Source organism: Oncorhynchus clarkii, chromosome 1 (genome assembly GCF_045791955.1).
Source record: "Oncorhynchus clarkii lewisi isolate Uvic-CL-2024 chromosome 1, UVic_Ocla_1.0, whole genome shotgun sequence".
Classification (NCBI taxonomy): domain Eukaryota; kingdom Metazoa; phylum Chordata; class Actinopteri; order Salmoniformes; family Salmonidae; genus Oncorhynchus; species Oncorhynchus clarkii.
Window position 1 is genome coordinate 87,467,642 of NC_092147.1, and position 6,625 is coordinate 87,474,266.

The window sequence follows — 6,625 nt, forward strand, 5'->3', positions numbered from 1 at the left end:
CAGTGTGTTTTGGGTCATTGTCATGCTGGAATATCCATCCACAATGCCCTGGCTGAGGGAAGGAGGTTCTCACCCAAGATTTGACGGGACATGGCCCCGTCCATCATCCCTTTGATGAGGTGAAGTTGTCCTGTCCCCTTAGCAGAAAAACACCCCCAAAGCATAATGTTTCCACCTCCATGTTTGACGGTGGGGATGGTGTTCTTGGGGTCATAGGCAGCATTCCTCCTCCTCCAAACACGGTGAGTTGAGTTGATGCCAAAGAGCTCCATTTTGGTCTCATCTGACCACAACACTTTCACCCAGTTGTCCTCTGAATCATTCAGATGTTCATTGGCAAACTTCAGACGGACATGTATATGTGCTTTCTTGAGCAGGGGGACCTTGTGGGCGCTGCAGGATTTCAGTCCTTCACGGCGTAGTGTGTTGCCAATTGTTTTCTTGGTGGCTATGGTCCCAGCTGCCTTGAGATCATTGACAAGATCCTCCCGTGTAGTTCTGGGCTGATTCCTCACCGTTCTCATGATCATTGCAACTCCACGAGGTGAGATCTTGCATGGAGCCCCAGGCCGGGGGAGATTGACAGTTCTTTTGTGTTTCTTCCATTTGCAAATAATCTCACCAACTGTTGTCACCTTCTCACCAAACTGCTTGGCGATGGTCTTGTAGTCCATTCCAGCCTTGTGTAGGTCTACAATCTTGTCCCTGACATCCTTGGAGAGCTCTTTGGTCTTGGCCATGGTGGTGAGTTTGGAATCTGATTGATTGATTGCTTCTGTGGACAGGTGTCTTTTATACAGGTAACAAATTGAGATTAGGAGCACTCCCTTTAAGAGTGTGCTCCTAATCTCAGCTCGTTACCTGTATAAAAGACACCTGGGAGCCAGAAATCTTTCTGACTGAGAGGGGGTCAAATACTTATTTCCCTCATTAAAATGCAAATCAATTTATAACATTTTTGACATGCGTTTTTCTGGATTTTTTTGTTATTATTCTGTCTCTCACTGTTCAAATAAACCTACCATTAAAATTATAGACTGATCATTTCTTTGTCAGTGGGCGAACAGGGGATCAAATACTGTAGTTAGTCTTTTGTTCTGAATGTATTGATGTATTTATGTTGTGACACAGTGGTTGAGGTCTAAGACTGATCCACACTTACCTCCAGTCATCTGCCTTGTTCCCCCAGTGGTATTAGATCAATTTCCTGTTTCCCTTTTCAAGATGGACATTTTATCTTCATGTATTTATTCTTAATGTGTGTATAGTTATTCATGTGAATTCGTCATAAATCCATAGCAAATATATTGTATTTAATATTTACATAACAGATTGGTTATAACAATATTTATATGATACAGTGGGGCAAAAAAGTATTTAGTCAGCCACCAATTGTGCAAGTTCTCCCACTTAAAAAGACGAGAGAGGCCTGTAATGTTCATCATAGGTACACTTCAACTATGACAGACAAAATGAGAAAAAAAATCCAGAAAATCTCATTGTAGGATTTTGAATGAATTTATTTGCAAATTATGGTGGAAAATAAGTATTTGGTCAATAACAAAAGTGTATCTCAATACTTTGTTATATACCCTTTGTTGTCAATGACAGAGGTCAAACCTTTTCTGTAAGTCTTCACAAGGTTTTCACACACTGTTGCTGGTATTTTGGCCCATTCCTCCATGCAGATCTCCTCTAGAGCAGTGATGTTTTGGGGCTGTTGCTGGGCAACACAGACTTTCAACTCCCTCCAAAGATTGTCTATGGGGTTGAGATCTGGAGACTGGCTAGGCCACTCCAGGACCTAGAAATGCTTCTTACGAAGCCACTCCTTCGTTGCCCGGGTGGTGTGTTTGGGATCATTGTCATGCTGAAAGACCCAGCCACGTTTCATCTTCAATGCCCTTGCTGATGGTAGGCTTCATTACTTTGGTCCCAGCTCTCTGCAGGTCATTCACTAGGTCCCCCCGTGTGGTTCTGGGATTTTTGCTCACCGTTCTTGTGATCATTTTGACCCCACGGGGTGAGATCTTGCATGGAGTCCCAGATCGAGGGAGATTATCAGTGGTCTTGTATGTATTCCATTTCCTAATAATTGCTCCCACAGTTGATTTCTTCAAACCAAGCTGCTTACCTATTGCAGATTCAGTCTTCCCAGCCTGGTGCAGGTCTACAATTTTGTTTCTGGTGTCCTTTGACAGCTCTTTGGTCTTGGGCCACAGTGGAGTTTGGAGTGTGACTGTTTGAGATTGTGGACAGGTGTCTTTTATACTGATAACAGGTGCCATTAATACAGGCAACGAGTGGAGGAAAGAGGAGCCTCTTAAAGAAGAAGTTACAGGTCTGTGAGAGCCAGAAATCTGGATTGTTTTTAGGTGACCAAATACTTATTTTCCACCATAATTTGCAAATAAATAAATTAAAAATCCTACAATGTGATTTTCTGGATTTTTTTTCTAATTTTGTCTGTCATAGTTGAAGTGTACCTATGATGAACACAGGCCTCTCTCATCTTTTTAAGTTGGAGAACTTGCACAATTGGTGGCTAACTAAATACTTTCCCCCCCCACTGTATATGTTTGTGTTGTTGATCCAGAGTGTGATTTCCTCTTAATTGGCACCCTATTCTCTATATAGTGTACTATTATTGACCAGAGCCATATGGGACCCGGTGAAAAGTAGTGCACTACATAGGGGATAGGGTGCCATTTGGGACAAAGCCTATCATCATGGGGTTAACTACTGTTAAAATATACTACTGTTAACTACTGGTAACTACTGTTAAAATATAATAGCACAAGTCTTAATGAATAGGGCTTCCAGAACCGTACTATTTCTGATTAGTGTCTCGGGGGAACACAGTCCTGTGTGTTCAGATGATCTGCCATTAAAGGGACAATCCAGTATTGGTACATCCATTTTTTTTAACCTTTAAATGAATGATATATAGCCATTGATTGTTAATGAATTTAACGTATAAATGAGCTCAGTCTTACCCCATCAGAACCCAAATGATCAGCTTGTTTCACTACATTGCTTGTAAAACAATGTAATTAGTAACTAACACTGTAGAGCTTCAGAACATGGTTAAAACTATCATGTTGATCTCGTGGATTGCTTCATCTTTGAATTTGAGTGGTTTAATTTCTCCAGCTCCATCCCTCAGCTGTTTACCAAAAGAAAGTAGCGGGCGGCCATTTAGTTGCTTGAATCCCAGATTGCCCCTTTAAGGATGCTCACGGGTAAAGAGCAATATAAAAAAAGATGACGTTTTGTGTGCTTGATATTTGGGTTTGTGACAGTTTCTCATACTTGTTCCCGCTGTCTGTATATATTTTCAAGGATGCCTTTGCACATTCTCAAGATATTAAATTAATGTGACCTATAGTTCACTGGTGCTTAACAATAAGATCTGTGGAGGAAAACTATGGACTGTAAAATGTAAGGGACTTGTTCTGGAAAAAGACTAAAGAGCCTATGGAAAGGTTTCAATACATGTCTTGGGGTCTTGTTTAAACTAGTGTGAATGTAGCTATTTATTTTAGTGTACATACAAATACAAATCTATTTAAGAAGGGTTAAATGAATGTGTGTGATTTTGTACTCTGTGAATGTCAGGTGTTACGGGCGCTTACAACCAATGATCATCCCAACCACCCAGGATGACCTCTGCTCTCTGACCTCTGCTCTCGCTTGTTAAATCGTCAAAATGCTCAAACAACATTTGTACTATTTTTAATGAATTAATTTTCACTCTCCACACCATTGTATTTTCTAACTTGCTGTAAAGAGGGTAAGAATATTTATCAATAACATTAAGTGGGTTATATTAAACCTTTTATTTTCCATTACTCTTAAAAAACGAACACCTAGATTGACAAAGCAGTGTTCTCTATAATAGCATAGTAAGGCTGATAATGAATAAGATGCTGGGGTACTGGTTGATATCTGGTTCTGATCTTTATAATCAATGTTTATTTGTTAGACGTTGCCTATTTCTGGAATAATGGAGACTGGACCAGACAGTCTGTTTGTGACTCCTGTTTCTCCTCCACAGTTCACGCTGAGTCTGGTAACTACACTGCTAATTTCCTCTGTGTCTGGTAACTACACTGCTAATTCCCTCTGTGTCTTGTAAGTACACTGCTAATTCCCTCTGTGTCTGGTAACTACACTGCTAATTCCCTCTGTGTCTTGTAACTACACTGCTAATTCCCTGTGTGTCTGGTAACTACACTGCTAATTCCCTGTGTGTCTGGTAACTACACTGCTAATTCCCTGTGTGTCTGGTAACTACACTGATAATTCACTCTGTGTCTTGTAACTACACTGATAATTCCCTGTGTGTCTGGTAACTACACTCACTGATAATTCCCTGTGTGTCTGGTAACTACACTGCTAATTCCCTGTGTGTCTGGTAACTACACTGCTAATTCCCTGTGTGTCTGGTAACTACACTGCTAATTCCCTCTGTGCCTGATAACTACACTGCTAATTCCCTGTGTGTCTTGTAACTACACTGCTAATTCCATCTGTGTCTGGTAACTACACTGCTAATTCCCTGTGTGTGTGTGAGTGTGTAACACTTGCATTTTTGTTCAATGTTTTGAATGCACATTAAAAAACAAAGGAAGTCTCACAGTCTGTGTATTTAGTGGTGGGTAATGTACCTACAGTTTGTGTGTCTTTAGTGGTGGGTAATGTACCTACCGTTTGTGTGTCTTTAGTGGTGGGTAATGTACCTACCGTTTGTGTGTCTTTAGTGGTGGGTAATGTACCTACCGTTTGTGTGTCTTTAGTGGTGGGTAATGTACCTACAGTTTGTGTGTCTTTAGTGGGGGGTAATGTACCTACAGTCTGTGTGTCTTTAGTGGTGGGTAATGTACCTACCGTTTGTGTGTCTTTAGTGGTGGGTAATGTACCTTCAGTCTGTATGTCTTTAGTGGTGGGTAATGTACCTACAGTCTGTGTGTCTTTAGTGGTGGGTAATGTACCTACAGTCTGTATGTCTTTAGTGGTGGGTAATGTACCTACAGTTTGTGTGTCTTTAGTGGTGGGTAATGTACCTACAGCCTGTATGTCTTTAGTGGTGGGTAATGTACCTACAGTCTGTGTGTCTTTAGTGGTGGGTAATGTACCTACAGTTTGTATGTCTTTAGTGGTGGGTAATGTACCTACAGTCTGTATGTCTTTAGTGGTAGGTAATGTACCTACAGTCTGTATGTCTTTAGTGGTGGGTAATGTACCTACAGTCTGTGTGTCTTTAGTGGTGGGTAATGTACCTACAGTCTGTATGTCTTTAGTGGTGGGTAATGTACCTACAGTCTGTATGTCTTTAGTGGTGGGTAATGTACCTACAGTCTGTATGTCTTTAGTGGTGGGTAATGTACCTACAGTCTGTGTGTCTTTAGTGGTGGGTAATGTACCTACAGTCTGTATGTCTTTAGTGGTGGGTAATGTACCTACAGTTTGTATGTCTTTAGTGGTGGGTAATCAAATCAAATCAAATTTATTTATATAGCCCTTCGTATATCAGCTGATATCTCAAAGTGCTGTACAGAAACCCAGCCTAAAACCCCAAACAGCAAGCAATGCAGGTGTAGAAGCACGGTGGCTAGGAAAAACTCCCTAGAAAGGCCAAAACCTAGGAAGAAACCTAGAGAGGAACCAGGCTATGTGGGTTGGCCAGTCCTCTTCTGGCTGTGCCGGGTGGAGATTATAACAAAACATGGTCAAGATGTTCAAATGTTCATAAATGATCAGCATGGTCGAATAATAATAAGGCAGAACAGTTGAAACTGGAGCAGCAGCACAGTCAGGTGGACTGGGGACAGCAAGGAGTCATCATGTCAGGTATTCCTGGGGCATGGTCCTAGGGCTCAGGTCCTCCGAGAGAGAGAAAGAAAGAGAGAATTAGAGAGAGCATATGTGGGATGGCCAGTCCTCTTCTGGCTGTGCCGGGTGGAGATTATAACAGAACATGGCCAAGATGTTCAAATGTTCATAAATGACCAGCATGGTCGAATAATATTAAGGCAGAACAGTTGAAACTGGAGCAGCAGCACAGCCAGGTGGACTGGGGACAGCAAGGAGTCATCATGTCAGGTAGTCCTGGGGCATGGTCCTAGGGCTCAGGTCCTCCGAGAGAGAGAAAGAGAGAAGGAGAGAATTAGAGAACGCACACCTAGATTCACACAGGACACCGAATAGGACAGGAGAAGTACTCCAGATATAACAAACTGACCCTAGCCCCCCGACACATAAACTACTACTGCAGCATAAATACTGGAGGCTGAGACAGGAGGGGTCAGGAGACACTGTGGCCCATTCCGAGGACACCCCCGGACAGGGCCAAACAGGAAGGATATAACCCCACCCACTTTGCCAAAGCACAGCCCCCACACCACTAGAGGGATATCTTCAACCACCAACTTACCATCCTGAGACAAGGCTGAGTATAGCCCACAAAGACCTCCGCCACGGCACAACCCAAAGAGGGGGGGGCGCCAACCCAGACAGGATGACCACATCAGTGACTCAACCCACTCAGGTGACGCACCCCCTCCAGGGGCGGCATGAGAGAGCCCCAGTAAGCCAGTGACTCAGCCCCTGTAATAGGGTTAGA